Below are 25,308 nucleotides of genomic sequence, written 5' to 3' on the forward strand. Positions count from 1 at the left end.
GGAACTTAATCACATCAGATGATTTTAGGATAAGCTACACTGTGTTAATAAGCAACCCTTCAGACACAGATCAAAGCATACTACACTAGCAAAGGGCTTTTGCTCACCATCTTTGTATCTGCGTCATGACTCAGATTCAGCTCTGCTACCTGAATCTTTAGTCCATGCTGAAACTGATGCAGTATCCCATAACTAGAATATTTTTCATTTTGTGAGAGAAGGAAACGGAGACCAAGTGGCAGACCATGTGATCACTCAAAGCTTCTTTCTCAGAAGTGACAAATATCTTTATCCTCATCTGTTGGCCATCTCGCTTCACTGCAATCACATAGACAAACGTGCCAAACACTCAAGGAAAGGCACCAAGTGGTTTACACAGATCTGTAGCAATTCCCAATCATTCTAGAGTTAAATTATTCCACTGCACTCCAAGGAGAATAACGTAATACTTTGTATGTTACCAGTGACGACTCCACAATGAATGATTCTGAACACCCCACCAATTTGTTTGTGAAATCAATAGTATACTTATTTGCATGAAATCCCAGATGAAAACAAAAGCATAGTTCAATAGTTCAAGGTGTAATTTTTAGAAACAGCAGATTCCTGACAGAGTGAAACCTCCTAAGCTAACACTATTGGTCCATCAGGAGACAGCTTGAGTGGCAACTGAATTCTCTATGGCAGGTTTTTACCAAAGGGACATTGTCTAAGACCCAGTTTACAGATAGTCAAACATTCTTATCATCCAGCCACATCTACATTGCCCTTTACAAACAGATAAAGGTAGTTCATGTATAGAACTTGGTAGTGCTGCTCTTCCAAAATTGAGAAAGTATCACAGAAGCACACACTATTCAATAACAAAATTCTTCCTTCAACATACCACCTCTTCGTTTTCAATGAGTCTGAAAGTAGATGCTGCAGTGTATCAATTCTCTCTTTAAGCCTAATAGATCCATTCCCCAGCCACAAGGAATATTGGCTCTTAATGGCAAGCATCTGTGGCCATGCACACACATCTCCACTGGTTTAAAGCCACAAAAGCCAGAGTTGGTGTTGTGTCACAGTAGGTAAAGCCAGTGCCTGCTATGTCAGCATCTCTCATAGGTATCACTTCATGTCCCGGGTGCTCCACCTATGATTCAGCTCCAAGGTAATGGCCAGGAAAAAGCAGTATCTGGGTCCCTATCACCCTGCTGGGAGACCCAGATAAAAGTTCTGGCTTTAGCCTGTCCTAGCCCTTGCCATTGCAGCCATCTAGGGAGCATGCAGGAGGATGACACAGTCTGACTTTCAAATAAAGTAGCCTTTAGGGAAAAGTAACTCAGAGGCTGCTGATCCTCTCCAGTGGACACTCCCCATTCAATAACTGGTTACCATGATGTGTTGATAGAAAAGCCTGACCCATTACCTAATTTGGGAAATCTGAATGTCCATTCTGGTTCCACAGTCTGACTCAAGCTGTTATCACAGTCACACTGGTATTCAGATTCTCCCAGGGACAATTCTGCATTCATTGTTCCTTCCAAAGGTACTGATCTAGAGAACTTTCCCATAGAAACTTACAACAGGAAAACTGCAATGCATCTGTCTGTTATTCAGGCAAAATGATCTTTAAAACTAGACTATAAAAAGGATTCTGCACCCGAGTCCTTCACTGAATAGCTGGCAAAGAAGATCCCATCACTGGTAGGAGAAATAGCTATCCTCTGGCTTACTATCATGTTACAAATGCTAAAACTTCATGTGTGATGAACTAGAATAGAAAGGATTGCTCTCTGTCAAGTGCAGCATATGAAGCATTTTAGAGGTATAGGGGAAATAGTGATTTAAAGGATTATAAAATCCAGTGCTGGAGCTGGGTATATTCAATTCACTGAAGAAAGTAATGAAAGGCTGAAGGTCATTAATCATCAATTTAAGGAAAGTGAATAGCAGAATTTACCCTTGAAAAATATACAGATTCGATCTCCTAAAGGCAGTGAACAACAACAATAAAAATGAGTATAAGTTTCATATCCTAATTGCAGTAAAATAGAACTCCAAAGAAGGTCAAGTTCTTAACCTCAACAAATCCTCTCCTCCAAAATTAGGGCTTTGATTGATAAAGTCAGAAAGCATGAAATGGAAATATCTGGTTCACACAAAAATCTTGAATCCCTTAACTCATGCTAAATTCTTGGGCCTACGGAAATAGACTTCCATCCCCCTTAAGTTAAAGATCACCTCTGAGGAGTCTGAGTTGTGGTCATTACAGCCTTTTCAGTTTTAGCTAGTAGCACATTTATCATAAAAAAAAAAAAAATCAATACATCGCCTAAAGTGATCGCTCAATGGCTAAATCCTCAGCTTACAAGCGCAGAATTCTATATGGGCACAAGTTTATGTCCTGGCTGCTCCACTTCCCATCCAGCTCCCTGCTTACAGCCTGGTAAAACAGTGGAGGATGGCCCAAAGCCTTGGGACCCTGCACCCACATGGGAGACCTGGAAGTAGCTGGTTTCAGATTGGCTCAGCTAAACCATTGCTCAGCCATGGAGATTGAACCAATGGATGGAATATCTTTCTGTCTCTCCTCCTAACTTTTATCTGCCATGCTGATAGAAAGATTTTTTAAAAAATCAGTATGAAGATGTACTCACTCAATCACCAACCATACTCTTCACTACCTCTATGGTATAACAATTTAATATCTTCCTCCTGGAAGCCAAAATGATGATTTTCCTTGCTTACTCTTCTTATGGTATAAGCCTGAAGTGTCCAGACAACAGCCACAGCTTTAGGATTTTTTGCAGCAGTCCAACAGAAATGCTTTGCTAGGAGCCAGAATTTCCAAACCAAGAGAACTTAAAATTGTTCAGTAATAAGGATGTACTTAAGTTGTCACTATCAGTGATATTTAGCTATCCCTTTTTTAAGATGCCTGGTTCTTAGGCTCTGGGATTTTATAACATTTGGCCCATGATATGACATTGTGCTAAGCAACAGCCACTGACATAGGGGATGCCAGGGCATGGCGATCTGGGAGATGATATTTCATTCTCAGAAGGTATCGTATCACTATGTTTGCTCCTTGGCTACACCTTCAAAAGCTGTTTTAGCCATTTATCAGTCCAGCAGCTTATGAGTGGTATGTGCATAGAGGCAGCAGATCAAATACTCACATTCCCATGGCCGTGTCTCCTTGCTACATAGTGAGTCACTGTGAACTTGGTCATTGAAGCAATGGTATTAAATACTCGTGTTCAAAGATCTTGTTGCTGAGATTTTTATAAAGAAAACTTGTCTGAGCTATACATCAAATCATAATGAATCACCGTCTTCTCTAGGGTGGAAGGGAGCCAATGTTATTGCTAGCAAATGACTGGGCTTTGGGTTTTTTTTAAATGATATTTACATAGTTGATTAGGGTGGAATGGGTTCAGGATTAGGGTAAACATACATATCAGCTGAATTGCTGTTTAGCTTCTCCCATTGAGTTATTTTCTTGTTCTTTTACAGATGTTGTTCCCAAAAGCATTCCCCAGTATGCCTACATGCAAATAGCCTATCCTGGGGAACAGACTTCAAGGCTGTCATCAAAGACAGGTCTAGGTTGTCCAACAAAGGTATCTTTTGAGACTGTCTCTCCTCCAATCTCTTCCTATTTTTGACATGTAAAATGTCAAAGTTATCCATGCCAGTAAGCTTTTATTAAACCTGGCCTACAATAATTCCTTCCAGACTAAGAAACAGACTTCAGTATTTGGGATGTTGAAAGGATGCATAACAGCTCAGCCTAATCCCAAGCAAAACAACTTACTAGTTCAGTAGTTAAAACACAAGAAACCTAACAATTTGGGCACTGACCAAAATGAACATTTTATACATCAAAAACATAACCAGGGATCAGTATTGTGCTGCAGTTGGTTAAGCATTCACTTGCAATGTTAACATCCCAGATAAGAGTTCTAGTTCAAGTCCAAGCTATTCCATTTCCAATCCAGTTCCCTGACAATGTACCTGGGAAATTGCTGGAAGATGGCCCAGGCACTTGGCTTACTGTGGGAGATCTATATGGAGTTACAGATTTTTGGCTTCAGCCTGTCTTAGTCCCTTATCTTTATATCCGTTTAGGAAGTACACTGGCAGATGGAAGACCTTTCTGTTGCTGTCAATTTATTTTTCTTAAAGAATATAATGCATCAGGAACAAAGAGTGAGTAACTTCATAGTGAACAAGCCCTAGAAATCAGCGAAGAGGTCCAGTGCAACTGTAAAGAAATGGAGTCAACCAGAACGCATCAAAACCACTGGCACTCACCCACAGTGAGCATGTCCCGTCAGAGTAGACTCCTCCATTGGGATCTCTCCCAGTGCCACATCTTGCACACAACAGTGGGTCCATGGCCCAGCCCTACTTAGTCCACCTCCTGGCCTAGCAGGAACAGTGACCTTCCTTCACTGGTCCCCACCCATTCCAGTTCTTGTTGTGGGGCTCTACAGCCCAGCAAAGCCTGATCCATACCCAGAAACAGCTCACATATGGCTCAGTGGGGGCAGCGACCTGGCCTAGCCAATCTTATACCTATCCTGGTTCTCACAAGGACCAGTGGGCGCTGTATTCTAGCCCAGTCTGGTGCATCCCATACCCAGCCCACACACATCCTGAGGGAGTCTGCAGCTATATCCATAGCTGACCACAGCCCCCACCCTGGCCCTCACGCTCTCCAATGGGGATCACAACCCGGCCAGGGTGTCCCCTTTGCTCCCCAGCCAGGCCTGCTCCCCTCCACAGATTTCACATGTGCCAGTGGTTGTTCTGACCCAGCCTGGCATAAAAACAGATCAGGCCAAAATACAGTAGCCACTGGCATACATTTGGCACAGGTCGGGGCAGTCCAGGGTGGGTCAGTCCATATCACCAACTGGCAAATCCAAGTGCCAGAATGAAGTGTGGTTCATGCCAGGTCAGGGCACAACACCAGCCAGTCCACATGAGGGCTGGGATTAGGGGCTGGCAGGGCTGGGCTAGGCTGTAGCCACTACCAGCATGAGTTGGAACTGAGGGTAGGGCTGGCCTGGCCAGGCTACAACACCCAGTGGTAAATGCCGAGGTGAGGGGGCTATGCCAGACTGGGTCACAGCACCCAACCAGCACATGTGAAACACGGCAGGGGGGTGGGGATGGCCCCAGTGAGGGGTCTGTGAAGCCCCCTATGCTGGGCCACTACTCCCACTAGTGGGCATGAGAGCTGGGATGGGGGCAGATCAAGGTTGGACAGGGCCACATCTGATGGCCTACCTGTGAGCTAGATCAGGGAAAAGCCAGGCTGGGCGGACTGTACCTTCTGGTACATGCATAAACCAGTGTAGGTGTGGATTGATTGTGCTTTGCCACAGCATCAGCTGGCAGATGCTGGCACAGGGGCCAAATTCTGTGAGACATAGGCATGGCTTGGACAGATGGTGGCACCTGCTGGCACCGGTGTGGACGGGATAGTGGGGCTGGTTGGGATGAACTGGGCTTCAGTATCCATCAACATGTACAACAGCTGAATGGGATGTGGGACAGATGGTACCAGTCTGTTGTACATACTGGCAATCACAGGAACCAGGGCAGGGGCAGGCCTGGTGGGGGTTTTTGTGCGCCGCTCCGACTAGACTGCAGCTCCCACTGGCTTACACAAAGACCGAGTACGTGGTGGGCAGGATTGGGCTGAGCTCCAACACTAACAGGTGTTGTAAAACACGGGCTAGAGGTAGAATTGACCCAGCAATTGCAACTACCAGTGCATAGGCTGATTTGGGTGACAGACTGTGCCAGACCCTATATTGGCTAACACACATAAGAGTCAGGTCTGGGATGACCTCAGATGAAGTTTCTTGGGCGATTCCCTACCAACTGAACTGCTGGACTCAGCACCCTAACCATAGAGAGAATCGCAGGTTCCATGGGCCGACTGTGGGAGTGGGTGTGTCAGAGCTGAGCCGCCTCAGTGGCTCAGATGGAGCAGTGGACAGCATATCCAAATGTATACAGAGGATATGGCAGTACGTCAGAGCCTCCAGAGGACAGAGGACAGAACAAATTGATCAACTACCCCAGCCCATCATTGGCAGACGAAAACACTAAGCTGGACTATGTCAGCCAGTGGATTCGGGTGAGATCTCATCATGATTGGAGTGGCGGGTTCACCAGCAATTCAGGACTGCTGAACTATCAAAACCCCTTGAGAAATTCATGGTATTGCACATTTCTATTTTTCTTCCTGTTGTTGATTTAGTATTGTGGCTTTTTACTTAAGAGGGATGTGTGGTGACTGTAATGGAGACTGTTACATCCAGATGTGTGGATGCAGTGCGGTGTGCATCCCTACTTCCAGATCAAAGATGGACTACCAATGAAACTACCAGCTGTATCTTGACAATAGGATGCTGAACTCTCTGCCACTGTCCATGCCTGCAAAAATGAACATGTGACTGTTTATGATGAGCTATACTATAATAATACAGGGGAATTCATTGGGGGAGGGGATTTGGGGAAGGGCAGGAGAAATATTAATGAATTAAAAGAAAAAAATCACTGGCAAATATCAATGTGAGTTTCCTGGTTTAAATGCCCTCACACTAAGGAAGACAAAATATCAGTGACCTCTTTGGAATGAGTTGAGACCAAAGTGAACGTGAAGTTTCAATCTGTACGCTGGGATAATTTCTCTTAAATATTAAAAATGTCTATGCCTTCATAGTGCCATCCTGACAGAAGAAAATACACTAAAAGCCACATTTTCCCCCTCATTTGCTGCATTATAAAGAACTAATAATCATGTTAAGATTTACACTAAACAGATACGTCCTGATGATTATAATGTCCAAGGCAGGTTTTGAAATTCTTTTTCTGTTGCATAGTGGGTACATAGCTCAATGACATTTTACATCTGTATACTCTCATGTAACTGTCATTTGCATCAAAATGAAAGGCATTGTCCCAGAAAGTTCTCTTATGCCTGTTTCCAGTCAGCAGCATTATATTTATCTCCCACCCTCTGAAAGTTGCAACCTTATGATTTTTCTCCCCATAATCTCAATGGCAATGCCTCTTTCAAAGGGCAGTCAAACCCAGAACGATTGGCCACAGTTAGGGGAAGATGATCAGGAGGAGGTATATGACAAAAAAGGAGTCTAATATTCTCCTAAGGAAACTAGATTAGGAGAGCTTTTACTCCTTGATGTGCCATACCAGCAAGAAATAACCCAGGTACATTTCTCAAATCACGATTTTATTACATTAAATGTTCAAAGCATCTCATTTAATTGTATTTCACTTCGGCACAACATGGGTAACAGAAATACCTTTAATGCAAAAGCAATGGATAAGGAAAAAGTCTGATCTTGTAAGAGACAAATGTCACCATGTGGTCACTTTTCTGCACTTTTTCCCTCTTGAAATACTTAGAAGGGTTTCTATTTTTTTCTAAGAGATTCAGAAGATCTTAGAGTAAGAGAAGACTAAATGCAACAACCAAAAAAGCACCCTTCAGTATTTCCCTTCACAAATTATATTTATTAATCAACATACAGAATTTTTTCCTACTCATAGCTTTTTTTTGCTGGTTTTCTTACCCATTTTTTGTTGGATTAAAATGGCTAGAACTAAGATATTATTCTAACTTCTTTTAAGTAAGCAACTCATTTATAGTAAACTTAAAAAGTACAACCATCACCACTACCCACAGCCAGAATATTCAGTATTCTTTTCATCTTGAAAAATAAAACTCTGGGGGACAACACCCATCTTGCTTGAAGCAAAGTGGTATGTAGCTTAAACCTCCACCCATAGCACTGGTATATCCTATGGACACTGGTCCGAGTCCTGGCTGCTCCATTTCTGATCCAGATCCCTGCTTAGGGCCTGCAAAAACAACAGAGGGCAGCCCAAGTCCTTGGACTCCTAAACCCATGTGGGAGACATGCAACAAGCTCCAGGTTCTTGTGTTTGGATGAGCTCAGCTCTGACCACTATGGCCATTTATGGAATCAGCAGATGGGAGATCTTTCCCTTTATCACTGTAAGTATCTTTAAAAAAAACTATATTCATTAAGAAAAAAAAAAATCCATATACCCTACTCCTTCCACTCCCATAGCCCTCACCCTACCTTCTGTAGGATGTTGACTATTTTAACTACCTCATGTGAGAAATGCTGTTTCTTTACTTGCGTGTTTATGTATTTCTTATATTCACATTTGCTCACTTCTCTTCATAAAATGATTGTCTTATTCTTCAGCAAGTAGTGGCAAATTTATTTTGTAGGGTAAAATTGAGGATAGATCATTTTTATTATCATAGTTACATGCTGAGAACATTCTGTAACGGTTGATAAAACTGGCTAAAATACACTTGGATTTCTCTTTGGTTTTGATTATTACTTCTATCCCTTAACCATTAAGTAGTCTTGAAAACAGATTTCATAGATACAATTTTAAGATAACCATACTTCCCTTCCTCTTACTCATTCCCTATATTCCCCTCCTTCCTTCAATTTTTGCAAAAACTTGATTTCACTCTACTCTAACCACAGGCTTAACGTACCACTAACTAATATTTAACAAGTACAAATTAGAAAGACCTTATTTTCAGACATATAAATAAGGTCCTAAACCATCAAGTCACAAGATAGTCACTTTAACATAGAATACAAATCAAGTATAGAATACAAGTCAAGTATAGGGTTAACTACCAAGTACCAGAAAAAAATTTGTCCTTTCGGACTGGCTCACTTCATTAAACATGACTGAAACAATAAAACATATATAAGATCAGTGAAATCAAGAGGTGGTTTTTTCAAAAACAAAATTGATACATTATCAGCCAAAGCAAAGAAAAAAATGCTAGGACCCAAATTAATCTGACAGAAAAGATGTTATAGTTAACACCATAAAAAAATCAGATTACTATGAAAAACCTTATGCCAACATACTTAAAATCTGTTTCTTGTCTCTTTTGACAAGTTGCTTTTTTGATAAAAAAAAAATGCTTCCATTCTCAATTTTCAAACTTACTGGGATAAAATTTTTACACTCTCAACTTTTTAAGAGCTAGAGGATCAGAATGAGCATTTGAAACAGCTGTTAAGGGACAACTTTAGACAACTGCATCCTTATCAGAGTGAAGTGCCCACTTTATTCCCATATCCAACCACCTGTTAATGCACATCCTTGGAAATAGCAGGTGATGATTCAAGCACTTGGGCCTCTGTCAACATGTGAACAAATCAATTTCAGGGTTCCTGTCTTCAACTGGACCACTTTTGTATGATAAAGGCATTCACAAAGTGAACTGGCAGATATGAGATCTTTATACCTTTCAAATAAGTACATTTTCAAGCCTAACTAGAATGTGTACGTAAATTCCTTTTCTATTTCTCCTACCATTGTATTTTCTCCTTTAATGAGAGAAATGTCTTACTAGACATCTTACAAGATCAGTTACGAAACAAAAATGATTTTTAAATCCTCTTAGGTTTCCTATTTCTTTGTTACCCTTAACCTTATTTTAATATTGTCATTTCAAATTGTTTATTAATATAAACAGATTTCATGCACTCAACTTGTACAGCTCCAAGAAGACAATCATACTTCCTTCCACTCTTCTTGTCCTTTCTTCTCCCTCCCCCATCTTTCTTTTGTGAAGTCATATTTTTAATCCAGTCTATTCACAAGCTTAGCTCACCACTAGCCATAAAAATTCAACAGAGTATGAAGACTACAGATCCACAGACATACAAGCATTAAACAATGTCAAGTACACAGCAGTGTAATGACTATCAACTTTGATCTGTAACACCATTTTTCTATATTCTACATCTGTCTTCTTTTCCTCTTTTGAATCACTTCTTTCTCTTTCCCAAATAGTTCCTATTCTAATTTTCTGAATTGTCACTGCTACTTAAAATTACAGTATATGCCTTCTAGTTTCTTTCTCTTTTCTTTGAAGACTTTGCCTCCTTTGAACCCCTTCTGTTTTTGTTGTAGTGTGTTTTGATTCTATACTTATTTAAGCCATATTAGTTTTCCACAATATTCCTTTTAATTTGCCAACATATTACTTTGTCTTCAATCTTACACAAATTGCCAATATGAGCTAATTTCTCTCCCATCTGGCATTTAACACTTCCTTTAGTCAGGACCTGCTGGAAATGCACTTTCTAGAGTTTTGTTTGAAACTATCTAGGTGTGTTTGTTGTAGTAAAGTGGGTTAAACCATTAGTTGAGATCCATATCAGAGTTCACGTCCCAGTTGTTCTACTTCCAACCCAGCTTCCTGCTAAGTCACCTGGGAGGCACTGATGTTCCATATGCTTGGGCTCCTGCCACCTATGTGGGAGACCCAGATGGAGTTTCTGGCTCCTGGCTATAACCTGCTCCAGTCCCGGATAGCATGGGCATTTGGGTGGCTAATCAGCAAAGGTTAAGATGTCTTTCTAGTACCATCTTTATTCAACTCTGTTCTTTAAAGATTTCTTCAAGGAGTATGATTTTGACATCGATTTTGCAATTAAGACTCACATTCCACTAAATGGCTACTACTGCTGCCATTGAAAACACAGCCTACTAATTGCCACTCCTTGGAAATGACTTTTAAATGCTTGCTTTTAAAATCATTGGTATTTTTATTTCTGCAGTTTCACTGTCTAGAAATTAGTGTTTTTTATTCATTTTATTCTTCAGGTTATGTATATCTTTGTATTAGTCATTCATAAGTTCTAGAAAACTATCAATTACTGTGTCTTCCCATTGTATCCGAGATACCCAACGTAAGTGTGCTATACATTTTTACTCTGTAATAAACTACTGTTGCCCTGGTGTGAATTCTCCATCTTAGTATTGCACTCTTTGCAATCTATTCTCTAGCCCATAAACGTTCTACTCACTTAAGTCTCATCTGCTTTTAGACCATACATTGCATTTTTTCAAAGATTTTCTTTTTAGAAAGATCGAGTAACGGAAATGAAGAGAGAGATCTTGCATTCACTAGTTAATTCCTCAGTCGGGTGCAATGGCTAGGGCTAGATCAGACTTCTTCCAGGTCTTCCATGTGGCTGACAAGGGCCCAGCTACTTCAGTCACCTGTTTGCAGCTTTCCCAGGTCATTAGTAAAAGTGTGGGCTGCAAATGGAGCAACCAGGACATGAAATGGTACCCATGGGGGATGCTGGTATCACAGCAGCAGCAGCATAACCTACTATACCATAACTCTAGCTCCCAGATTTCTTTTTAAGTGCAATTTAGATGTATCATTTATCATCTATTGAGTTTTAAACTTGGACTACTTTACTAGAGTTCTATTTATAAATTGTCTAGTTTTATAGTTCTGTTCAAGTCTTGTGTTCTTAAACTTTTCACTTGTTTGATTGCTTTATACTCCATGTCTGAACTCCAATAACTCTAGTCTTCATGGGTCTGTCTCTGCTAAGTATTGCCTCTTGTTGCAGATGCTGCATTGTATATCCCTGGGATCCTTAAGTGTGCTATGGCAGACTCAACCACCAGCATCTACACTCTGTACCGGATGGCTATTTCAATCAGAATCAGGGCGGCAAGCTGTGCTACCCATGAGGGAGAAGGAATTCACAATAGCTACATTTTTTTTTTGCAATAATCAGGCACATTTGTCATTTACAAGTAAGTCACCATCTCTCAGATGGGATTATCAGCATACATGTTTATCATTTCCTATAGTTCCCTTGTGAGTTTATTAAATTTTAACTCCCACACTTTCGGTTTTGAGGACTACCTCTCTTGTATCACTTCTCCATGTCCCAGTGAGTATCATCTGCTTTTCCCCCATATAAAGTGTATCTCAATTCCTTCCCTTCAAGTCCATGTCAGTGGCAAACAATTAGGACTACCCCAGGTTTCCTTCTGGGCTCACTGGTTTCTCTATGCTTTCTGAGCTGATATTTTTAGTTTACCATATTCCTTTAAATTTCCCAAGTTATTACTTTGTCTTAATTCTTACACAAAGTGTCAATATGGGTAAATTTGTCAAGGGTCTCAGATAAACATATAGTCACCCCAGCAATTGGATTTGCTTGCATAGATCTCTAAAGTACTGAAACTCTGAGATAACCATCTGAGGGCCTACCAATAAATTGTTCAAACCTCTCAGTGCATTTTACTCTTTTGCTCAACCCTTAAGAAAATTTCTCCTGCAGTTCCCTGAGGGTCAGTATCTAGAGCAGATTTCATTTCAATCTCCTTTACTCTGAAAGGTGGCCTTTTCATGCCAGCTTTATCAAGGGAGAATCTCCCAATGGATGTTCGATCTGAAATACTGCATTTTATGGTTTGGTAAGGTTTCTTAGATGAAAAGATTTAATGCTCAATTTACCTCTGAACTTTCATCATTTGATGCTGACCTTATAAATTTTCTCATTCTTAAGAAAAGGCTGAGTTAAAAATGTTTATTTCAATAGAACAGTGAATTCAAACGCTTAACTGTATTACCAGAAATGTAATACTAGTCCTTTTTATTAAAGGCCAATTCGAGTTAGGTTTTACTATCACTTGTGCATAAAGAGCTACAGTGGTAACTCAGGTCAGGGAGAGGCTGCTCCTGCATCGAGCTGTACTAACACAGCCAAACAGTGGCACAGAACAATCTGTCACTGTGCTGTCAACCAATCACTTGAAAACTTTCAAAATTTCTTTAGCATACTCTGAACAAATCAGTCACATTCTGGGCATAAGTTCTATATCCTTACAGTCTCTAAGGACCCTCCAAAATAATTTTTAGACTCAGTCAACATTTTAATATAGCCACTAAACATACAACGACCTACAGAAGGAGCCAGTGAATAGAACAAACATCAATAAAATAATCAGATAATAAATCAATAAAATAATCAGATAATAAATGCATATGTAGCAAGTCAGTCAGGGAAAATTCTAAAGAAAAAATGGAAACCATTAGCTTCTATCAAGAATATTTTACCTTAGTTAAAAATGGAACAGCTTTATTTCTAAATTATTATTATTAAGCTGTTTGTAGGGGGTCACTATTGCGGTACGCAGATTAAGCCATCAACTCAGCTGCTGGTGTTACATACACGTTACCCTTTTCCAGTCCTGGATTCCTTCCCAGCTCCCGATTCTCACACTTGAGCAGGCAGAAGACAGCCTGAGCTCCTGGGCCTCTGCCACTCACAGCGGAGACTCCCTGCACTATCACGTTTGAGTAATGAACCAGCAGATGTAAGACCTTTCTGTTGCTCCCTGTCACTCTGCAATTCAACTAAATAAAAAAAAAAAAGACTTCAAAAATTAATCAAAAGACAAGTTCATGATCACAGAAATTTTTACTCCCTGGCTTGCCAATGAACTCTTTGTGATAACCTTTCTGTACACAGCCAATCCTAATTTCAGGTATTCAAGACACATGAAATACCCTGTTCTTATCAGCTACATTGAAAACTTAGGTAACCTCTGCTTCCTCAACATGAAACACTAGTAAGTAGTGAACATGATTGTTTCAACGTCTTTTCCATGAAGTGTAAAATTTATGGGGCCATTTTTGGTGATTATTTCTGATGTTTTCAGACTACATACACCATTTTCAGAACTCGGAGCAGCAGCTGCTCCTCACTAAATCATGCCCAGTCCGCCCATAATTCACTCCAGCAGGGCATGGACTGAACCAGATGCATTTTGTGTTTCCATCTGCAAAGTAAGATCTGGAAAGTGAAAAACTTCTCATTGTTGAGCCAAAGCAGGACAATTAATTTTTTTTAATAAAAGTCACCTTGAATATTTCTATCTCCCTATATTTCTATTTCTTCACTTCACTCAACTAATTCTGTAGAATTTCATTTTGAAGGGCTGTACTTTAAACCAACACTAAAAAATCACAACTTTGTATTTTCTTCATATTAAATCAGTAGGCTTAAAAATGTAATTTGTCTAGAACAAGACTTAATTCCCGACTGTGAAATTCCATTTAGAAAATACTCATTATGACACATCACATGCAGCACAATTCCAAAGCAAACAAGTATTCAGTACTGTCAGCTGTCTTCAATTGAAACCAGCAAGTTTAGGGAACAATCTGTGTTCACACATTATATTTAATCACATTAATTTCACATGAGGATTGACAATTTTGAGTTAAGCTGATGTTTATTTTTTAAGATTTCTTCATTAATATCACATTTGTATGATATTAGACCATAATTTGTCAAGGTGCTAGAACACATTTTATTGAGAATGTTTGTCAGTTACAAAACCTATTTGTATTACAAAATTGTCCTTTATATGATTCTGGAAAACTTTCCAGAGCTCTGGTTCAATGGCTTATGGTCTGGTTCAATGGCTTATGGACACATTTTACAGAGGGTCTAAAGGTGAAGACAATTAATGCAAATCAACATTATTTTGTAGTTCTACTTCACATCATTTAAGAAGAAAATGTCTATAAATCAGGCATGGAAAAACAAAGATATCTTGTAAAGAACCATAACGAATAAGCTAAACATTCCTGATTTGAATTTACATCAGGACAGGATGAGTGACCAAAATAGATTGTCAATAAGCACTAAAGGCCAGAGTTAAGCCCGAGTTGTTTCGCGGGAGGCTGTGTGCTTCCTACCTCTAGCATTGGAAACAAGGCGCAGAGTCCCTCTAGTCAGATCTGTAATAGTTTTACATCCTTTTCCTTTTCACCTGTAATCTCACAAGCTGTTGTTCTTTCCTTCTTGACTTGTTGCTTTTCCTCAAGAAGGTTAAAAAGCGGACATAAGGTCTTGGTGGAGTTCAGAGACAGCTAGTGTTATAACTTCTTAAGTGTGTCATTAGAAATTAAATTCAACAACAAAAAAAATACATGTTTAAAAAATGTCCGCTCGTGCATTCATTCAGCTGTTATCTATTTCTACAACTACATTAATGCACCCATATCCTCCACCTGAGTGAATTTACTACACATTCATCATTATGTGACTTGGGATCAGCAAAGCTTCTAAAGTATTGATCCTGCCATCCTTGTCCTTCCCCTCCCCAACGAGGGACAGCCAACATGAAGGGCCTAAGGCAGTGGAGTCTATGGACTGCACTAAGAACCACAAGGCCGGTATGGCCACTTGAAAGAGACAAACAGCTAAAGTTTGGGTCTTCTCTGCCTTACAAAATCCTGCATTATCTGGTTCCTGAAACGTTGCAGGAAGCCACTGGAAGATCAGCACCACATGCCTGGTATTTTAACAGAGCTAGCCTGGGAAGCCAGGATTTTGGAAATATCAATATGGTTATTGTATCACAGCGACAACAAGAATAGCATTGATAAGTTAACTGAAAACTAAAATAATCAAAGAATAGAAAGGTATTGGGCTAGAGATCACAATTAAGAACCATAGAAAAGGGTAAAGGGGGTCCTGGTCCATTCACAGGAGACAGAAAGCCTAGTGTTTTTTACAGAGCAAAACAAAGCAGGGAAAGGAACATGAAGAGGAAATACAACATTCGTCTGACCCTAGACTCCTCGGTAGAGTTGGTGTCAAAGAGAAAATGCCTCCAAGAGACCATGAAATAACAGAAATGAGTCACAAAAAGCTACGCAATTGAAGCTCAGGGAAAGGGAGAGACCTGAGCGTCGTGAACTCCTGCCATGACATCTTCCAGGCTAATGCCTAGGGGGTGACGGGGAAGCTGCGAGTGTGGAGCGTCAAGAAAGTTGGGGGAGAATATTGGCCTATGTAGAAGCAGCCCTAGGCTCGCAGGCGCTCCTCCTGAAGGAAGTACACCCAAAAGCGGAGCTTTGTCAACACCTGGCTCACTGAACACCTACTGTTAGTCATTTTGTACGGTTGTAACGGACTGAGACTAGAACATTTCACAAAAAGAAGGAAATTCGTTTACTCACAAGGTCTAGACGCTGAGAAGCTCAAGATGAAGGCGCCAGTGTTTGGTCTGCCGGGAGCCTCCTGGCTGAGCCCTCACAGGGCGGAAGATCTAAGAACAAGGCAACCCAAACCTGAGCTCTTTTAAAGGCCCTTAATTCCACTGACGAGGCAGCTCTGGAAGCCTAATCACCTGCTACAGACTCCACCCCGCAATACTAGGACATTGGCAACACCTGGATTTTAGAGCCGCTTCATTTAAACCACCACACCTGCCGGGTCCTGCTGTATTGAGAGCACGATCTTGCCCTGAGCCTGCGCAAAACCTTAGCTCAGATACAAACGGTAAGCTGCAGGATGTCAAGCACTGGCCCAGAGCAAATAATTCTTTGGCTTCTGCTGATGCACATCTTAGGAAGGGGTCTTGTTCTGAAAATGCAGAGACCCTTGGAGAACTGATGAATTAAAGGTCAAAGGTCAAAAGCCTTAGGAGTGGGGTTTTGGTGCAGCAATCAAGACCTCCCTGGGTGTTCCCCTGTTGCATGTCAGAGTGCCTGCACTCAAGTTCCAGCTTCCCTCTCCATCCTAGCTTCCTACTGGTACACACCCTGGATGGCAACAGCTGACCACTCCAGTGAATGTGGGAGACCTAGATTGAATTTCCAGTTCCTGGCTTTCACTTTCACTTCAGTTTTCACTCTTTTTCTTTTCTCCTACTGTCTTTCAAATTAGATAAACATGTAGGTCCTAATTCGCAAGGCTTTGTGATAGCAATATTATCATCTGCGTTCTAATATCCCCTCATTTTTAGCTTGATATGTCCCTGTTTCAGACAAAAAAAAAAATGAGACTGAGAGCTCTGTGTTACAGCATAGCATCAAGTTAGACTGGGTGGAAGGTAAGAATGTAGGTGTGAATGTTGCCAACTCTACCTTACTAGCACTCTGCTGTCCCACCTGCTGTCTGAAAGCTCAAACTGTGGCTTGATTGAGGGCCTTAGTCGCTGAGCCAACCTCAGATAACCACAAGGATATCACACTAAGCCAGGAAGCATTACACCAGGGTGCAGGGTCCTTCCTTTCCTGGGACTACACACGTAAACCTCCCTCATTTCAGAGCATCAGAATACCAGCCAGACTCTGAGCCATTGTGACCAGATCTGGGACAGAATCTATGGCCTATGGGAACTAACACTGTCTTACAGTGGATTAAGTCATTCTATGACCCCAGCATCTGGTGTCAGAGCACCGATTCAAGTTTAGGCTGCCCCACTTCTGGTTCAGTTTTCAGGATAATGCACTTGGGAAAGCAGCAGAAGATACTCCGTGTTTGGGTCCCTGCTAGCTATGCTGGAGACTTACATGAATTTCCAGGCTCCTGATTTGGCCTGGTCCCATCCTAGCTGTTGTAGCCATTTGCGTAGTGAGGCATGACAAAAGATTCTTTCTCTCTCTCTCTCTCTCTCTCTCTCTCTCTCTCTCTCATTGTAGCTACACTTTCAAATAAATAAATAAGTCTTCTAAAAAAAAAAAATCCATGGTCTACATAGTCATCTTTGAGAAGGGAACCCAAATATTGGAGATTCTCTATCAGTAGAAGAAGAATACAGCAGCTGAATGAGGCCCCATTCACCTATATGCTCTCTCTTTAAGGAAGGAAGCAGCTCCCTGGGGATCAGAGAATCTATCCTCCTTCATCTTGTACTCTAAATAAATAATAATAATAAAAACAGTGACATGCTTTGATATGCAGGAGATATGTTATTGAACAATGTATCTACTAATAAAGCATAGCTTAAGATTTAATTCTAAAAAAACAATTCTGGCCCCAAGATGTCATGTCAACAAACAGAAAATGCCATTTAACAAAATAACATAGCCCCACATGGGGAACCTGGAATGGGTGAGAGGCTGGGTGGGGCTTCTCCCTTTATCTCCCCATTTACTCCAGATACAGGAAAAAAATGTGGAAATAATAGTTTTACCCACTTTCCTGTAGTCCTTGAACCTTTGTGCCCTAATTAATCACGTAAAGATTGTCAAAAAATAAAGGAAAAACAAAAAACAAAACAAAAATAAGATACTGGTAAAATGTTCATGATGGAAACTGAAAACTATGCTAAAAACGGGTTTTTCTAGATTACCAAAACCTTCTGCCTTTCCTCTTAAAGCTAATTAAACTGAAGCTTCCCCAAATTGAATATCTGAATTCCCTTATTCCAGGTGATGAAACCTTAATGAAATGTAAAATACCTCACAACTGTCCCCAAAAGTTCCATCTCTGAACTCAGAGGTTCACAACCAAGCCAAATTTCCTGCAGTTCTCAGAAGCATGAGGATCAGGAAAATTTGCAGTGTGGGGATCTGGATTGAGGGTATAACTTAGTCCTCGGTCAGTTGTGCTCAGACCCAGGGAATAGACCATCTTTCAAACATTGGTGGAGAAAATCTAAAACATTTAACCAAGGATGCCTGACATGAGTAGGTTCCCCAAAGGTGAAGGACTGAGTCCATTCCTTAATTCTGAAGGTCACAAAGTCAGGTGTCCAACAGGCCAGGCATGAAGGCACCAGGGAGGAAATTATGCCCAGGCAGTCACTCAGCCCCTGACAGAGCACCTGCTGCACTGCCCAGGAAGTGGGGAAGGGAATCCGGTATTGATGAAACTTCTACCTTTTCCCCTAGTATAGCAGGTGTGACTTTTTAAATTATTTTTAAGATTTATTTATTTACAAGACAAAATGATAGAGACACGGAGAAACAGAGAAAGAGGAAAATCTTCCACCTGCAAATTCAGTCCCCAAATGACATCTGGGATTATGCCAGACCCAAATCAGGAGCCAGAAACTCCATCTGAGGCTCCCACATTATTTTCCAGTTGCATTACCAGGGAAATGGATTGAAAGTGTAGCAGTCAGGACTGGAACTGGCAGTCACAAGGGATGCTGGTGTTGCAAGCCACGGATCAACTTGTGGTCCCACAATTCTAGCTCTGCATATTACAACTTTGAGAGCACCTTCCTACCAGGTTACCTCTCAGGTCTACTCTGGGGTTTGTGGCCAAGAATAAAAATCAAATGTAGAAACAAGATGGCAGAACAGGGTAAGGACACAATCATTAGCCATGGAGAAGCAGAGAGGCCACGATCCTGGGAAACAGGAGAGGACAGGCAGGCAGATGACGGATACCTGGAGACCTGTGGACATGGGGAAGAAGCAGAGACAGCAGAGTAGTGTTGCAGTGACCAGATACCACAGTGGTGGTCAGCGATTTGTGATCAGAGCTCCACCAGTGGCCAGGTGGGAAGCGGAGTTCATCAGGAGCTCAGGATGTGAACCCAGGCACAAAAATGCCCATCCTTCTGGTCTGCTTGATTCAACCATGAGCAGAACAGAGTGGCAGAGCTCAGGTGGGTGGTGTAGGGACAGGGTGGATTTCATGGCACAGACTCCAACCAGTGCCACATCAGGCACCATTTTGTGTACTGAGGAAAAGGCTTTGGGGCTGGAGGGACAACAGTGAGCTGTGCATACACTGAACTAGGAGTGAACTCATTTTCAGCTTGGCATAGTACTGGTCCCACAGGGAAAACAGTACCAACTTGACATCATACAGGTTCCACCCAAGACAAATCCGGGTGGCCCCCAGACCTAACAACCAACAGGTCCAGACCCCCACCAGTGCCACATCAGGTGCCATTTTGTGCATGGAGGAAAGCCTATGGTAAAGGACCTTGAGCTGCACCAACACTGAGGCAGGAAAGAATACACTTCTAGGCATTACACTGGTCTCACAGGGAAAATAGTGCCAACTTGGCCACCTATGGGTTCCACAAAAAATAGGTCCAGGTGTCCTTCAGACCTAACTAGCAGGAACCTCTGAAGGATGGAGTGGAGCACAGCACTGGCTGTGTGGCACAGAGGCAGAAGGCTGAGGAGGCAGATGGTAGAGGTGCGGTCCAAGAATCTTAGGCACCTACTGGTATTGATGACAAAGCCTTGGTTTTGAAAAAGTTTCAGGCAGAAATCATGAGTGGACAACTGAGGCAGCACCGACCTAACAGAACAAAGTCTTATATATACCTAATTGCCACCCAGCCCCAACTTTAACAATTCTGGAGTATTTTTCTCCTTGTTTCCCAGAAGATCAAAATGATTATAAACTTTATGGTTGGTTGGATATATGAAGGTGCTTCAAAAAGTCTGTAAAAAACTGAATTAAAAGTCATTTGTTCTTCTGCAAAGAAGTTATTGCTATCCCAAATTTTTTTTCATAAAATTCATGTCCACAAGCTTTTGCTAGGTCTCTCAGATTGGGCCATGTCAATGGACTCACCTTGCTTATAATTAACAAGCATGTTACATCCTTGTTAAGCATCAAATCACGCTTTACAGGCTTACTTTTAGCATGTGTCTCAACCATCACAATTAAAGTTGGACACCTGTTATGTGTCCTGAATTGTGACCTCGCTTTATAATGTGAGACGGACAAAATACACAATTGTTCACATTCCATGCCTAACTCCATAAACCATAAAACAATCAAAAATGACAAAAAATATGGTCAAGGAAATAAGAAAATGCAATCATTGTACTATATTGCACCCCTCTTTTTATTTATTTTTTATTAATTACTTTGCATTATGTGACCCAGTTTCATAGGCTCTGGGATTCACCTAACCTTCCCCACACCCTCCCCCAATGGTGGATTACTCCACCTTGTTGCTATATTACACTTCAAATTCAGTCAAGATTCTTTCATTGCAAGCATATACCACGCATAGAGTCTAGCATCTTATTGTCCAGATAAATTCAACAGTTTCTTGGGGAGACCTTCTCTGGTCTGAAGGTAGAGCTGACAGAATATCATCACAACCAATTAAAAGCCCCAACATAACATCAACAACAATTTACAACATTATGGAATTAATTGACATGGTATTGAGTTACCAATATGTTAAAAATGCAAGATCCTTAAATGTGCACGTGAAAAAAAATCAACTGACATATAAAAGAATGCCAATTAAACTCACAGGAGATCTCTCACAGGAAACTCTACAGACAAGAAGAGAATGGAGTGACATATTCCAGATCCTAAAAGAAAAAAATTGTAGGCCTAGGATAACATATCCAGCAAAGCTTTCTTTTGTCTTTGAAAATGAAATAAAATTCTTCCACAGTAAAGAAAAGTTAAAAGAATTTGCCTCTTCCAAACCTACCCTACAAATGATACTTCAAGATATTCTCTTGACAGAGAAGAGGAATACCACCTACCAAAACCAAAGGCAAATGTGAAGAACATCCCAGTAAAATAACAACAGAAGACTAAACCAATGAACAACCCATTCCTAAAATGACGGGACCAAAGTACCACCCATACATATTAACCCTGAATGTAAATGGTTTAAGCTCAAACGTCATAGATCAGTAGACTGGATTAAAAAACAACACTCATCTATTTGTTGTCTAGAAGAGACACACTTCACCAACAAAAATCAGCGGAAACTATATCACATGGGTTTTGTTGTTTTCTGTTTGTTTCATCTCTTCAAAACACTTTCTACTGATTAAATCATTCAATGACTCATAAATCATAGAGTAGCACCATTTTCTTCAAGAAGGTTCTTGATTTTCATTTCTTCAGCTACACGTTAGTAATTTAGTAGCATGTCAATTAACTTCTTGGGGTTGTTAATTTCCTTTTTCTCCCTGATGTTGATTTTGTTTTGTGGCTCTTCATGTAAGGGGACATATACTAGCTATGTAATGGAGACTGTCATATCTAGTAACATGTTATTTAACTTCATGGCATTGTAAATTTTATTTTTCTATTTTTGATTTTGTGTTATGACTTTTCATTTGAGGGGATGTACAGTAGCTGTGAAATGGAGACTAACATATCCAGATGTGAAGATACAATGCAGTATGCATTTCTACTTCCAGACATGATGGACTTACAATGAAACTGTTTACTATATCTTGACAATAGGATGCTGGACTCTCTGCCATTGTCCATACCTGCAATGATGGACATATGACTGTGTATGAAAAACTATACTTTAGTAATGATATAGAGGAACTAGGCCAGGGAGGGGGGAATTGGGGCTGGGATAAGGGAAATATCAGGAGCCTATGGAACTGTATCATAAAATGCTAATAATAATAAAATGTAAAAAAAATGCAAGTTCTTGACCACATCCTGTGACTATTTCATTGACATTTCAATTTTAGTTTATATACAACCAGCTTCTATACACCTTAAAATGGCTATAGGGTACTATTCAGCTCTATCGTGTCTATTTTCATTTTAGTATTTAGCAGTTTCTACTGTTGAAACATAATTTTGCTGAACTTGGCAAATTTTAGGACAGTCTAAACTGGCTTATAACTCTAAAAAGGCATATGTCAACAGTTTACGTGCAGTACAGTTTTAGGAGGGGTGTGCAGAGAAATTTTCAATACCCTAGTGAGGAGTAACTAATCTTTGTGTCCTACCTAGTAAGATATATGTGAATCCACACTGACCGTTTCCTGTCTGGTTCTAAGCTTTCCTTGTTGTTCTCTGCTATCTATTCTAATTTTTGTTTGTTTGCTTGTTTGTTTGTTCGGGGGGGGGGGAGCTCTGGAGTGACCCTGATGGTCATTGCCAGAGGGTGGAGAATCCAAAGTTGGAACTAAGTAAGGACCAGAGAAAGCTCCTCTCCCTAGTCCTGAAGGAAGTTTACTGTTCTTCTGTTTCTGCAGACTGCTCAGGGCTCCTGGCTGTTGTTCCGATGACCTTGGGTCCTGCGAGGAAGGATTTGGGCTTCTTCCATCCCATGTGGTAGATCCATGTACCCCCTCTTTCTAAGACTAGAGTTTCTGGACTACCAGCAAGTTCATCATACAGCATCAATGTGGGCCTTAACATGAATAAACTTTGGAGTTCTGAATGCACTATAACAAAAGCCATTCCTTGCAGTAGAGAGAAGATGGATTCTGTCTCCCAACTGAGTTTTACTTTTCCTTGCAGACACAGCTAAGTGCTATTTATAATTCAAAACTCACTTAGATTTTTGATGTGAAAAACATTCAACTTTTACCTGTAACCCATCTTTCCTCCACATAAGTGGGGGAGCGGGAGAATCAAAATGCCAATCTGAGTGGTTGCTGAGCTAAGACACCAGGGAATGTTCACTCCTTTCCTCTGGTCATTCCTGCTTGTCTCCTCATTTAAGACAAAGGTAATTCCTAAAAGGCTCCCATGTTTTCTAAATCACAAATTTGGATAAGAGTGCCTCCCCAGTTATATTCAGATGTCTGGACACAAATCATGTCTAAGCCTACCTACTGCCCCCACCTACAGCACCACAAAGAAAATGTTTTAGAGTCAGGTGTCTGTCACTGAGTTTTGCTGCCCAGTCTACACCAAAATGTATCAACTTAGCCAACTGCCAATAATCTGGAGAAAGGCGGAGGTAGACAACATAGGAGAGCAAAGCATGCGAGTTAGTTGTATATTTATGTCCCATCCTTATGGCAATGACGTTCCAGTCCTTTTAGAAGTGCAACCTCCTTGAGTCCCATGAACTCCCTTCTCTTCTTATCAGCAGTAAAGCCATTGGCTTTGCCTATCTGGTACCTAAGAAACTCTTATCACCTTTGACATTGTAACTTTGGTCTCCCCATCCCAATTTTTTTGCTGATTTTTCACATCAGTGATGAGATGTCTTCTTTCACTGCCTTACATCATAATCACTCCAGTACATTATAGTTACCTCTGGGACACAGTGAAGCTCAAACAGCTGAGGTCCGTGCCCACTTTGTGACTGAGTAGGTATGAGGTGAGGTCTGAGGATGCTAAAACGCCAGGTGCCACCATCTTCAGAGTTTCTAAACCATGTCTTGGAGCTCTCTGAGCAGTGATTTGTCACAATGTGTGCACCCACAGCATCAAGCAGCTTCTGGGAGGAGATGAATGGACTCCTCTCAGTTACTGTCACCCTTGAACCTCCATTTTCTAGGACACCTTCCAGTTCTCCTGCCAGATTTTATGTATGCTGACTTTGGTGATAAAGATTTACAATAGGCTGCTTCTGTATATATTTTTTGGATTCTCATCAAATCATGGTGTCTCTTTATCTGTAGAATAAATAAATAAAACTAAGACAATGCTTTCAAGCTGTTTCAACACATTCAAAAAATATAAAATGCACGACTACAGGAGCAATCAAACTAAAGCAGCCTTAGCTTCTTCTTACATCGGCAGGGTCAGAATGTCTAATTTTACTACCATAATTACAATCACCCTGAGCTTTTCTCAAATCCAAGGAGTTGTTCAGAAAGTTATCAAAAGGCTACTTGTTAAGATACACATTGGATCCAAACTTAGTTTTCATCAGCCCCTTTTAGCAACTACACCTTTTCAAATTCTAAAACCCATTTAGTCTCCAAGTAATTATAACTACCAGTTGATGTAGGCATTAATACAGATATTTTTCCCATAGATACTTACACTTTGACCTAAACTAATTAAACTAAAGGTTTAGTGATGTAAATGTGATTATTCATTGAGCTTGAGTTCCAACTCAGTGCAGGAACAATTACGAACTGCTCTGGGTTTGAAATCTTGGCCCTTAGGCTACAGAAATCTAGACTTTCCTTATTTCTCCATTAAAGGTGCTTATAGATCAGAACTGGGAATTTTTGGCATGACATGAGTTCAAGTACTTATAAAGCCTCAAGATGAGAAAGAAGAGACGAGGAATGCAAGTGTGAAAGGGTGTTGTGTCCTCTCATCACCTGTGGAATCCACCTGCAGATGATGATTCACAGTTTTACATGAGATTTTTCTATCTTAGGCATCCTCTCTGAAACAGTAGCTGGATCAGAACTTAGCTTTGTTCAATATCCAACAAATACTTATTCAGAACCTACCATGTGCCACTTAGTTTTTTCTCTTAGATTTAAGCATCAGGACCTGGCATGTTGGCTGGACTTGCTAATTCTCCTCTCCAAGTGCCAGAATCCCATATGCATGCCAGTGTGTTCTCAGTCGCTCCACTTCCCATCCAGCTCCCTGCTTGTGGCCTGGGAAAGCAGTGGATGGCCCATATCCTTGGGATCTTGTACCCGCAGGGGAGACCTGGAAGATACCTCTGGCTCCTGGCTTCAGATCGGCTTAGCTTTGGCATTGTAACAATTTGCAGAGTGAACCAATAAATGGAAGATCTTTCCGTCTGTCTCTCCTCTCTGTATATCTACTTTTACATTAAAAATAAATAAATCTTTCAAAGAAGGAAGGGAGGGAGGGAAGGGAGGGAGGGAGGCAGGGAAGAAGGAAGATAGAGTAAAGCACTACAAGAGAAATCCTAGACAACCCTAGAAGGAGAGTGAAACTCCCATCAAGCTGCTCCTGGGGAAGATCAAAACCCTGTAGCTTCACTTTCCTTGTG

The sequence above is a fragment of the Ochotona princeps genome, chromosome 6 (assembly GCF_030435755.1).
Source record: "Ochotona princeps isolate mOchPri1 chromosome 6, mOchPri1.hap1, whole genome shotgun sequence".
NCBI classification, from domain to species: Eukaryota; Metazoa; Chordata; class Mammalia; order Lagomorpha; family Ochotonidae; genus Ochotona; species Ochotona princeps.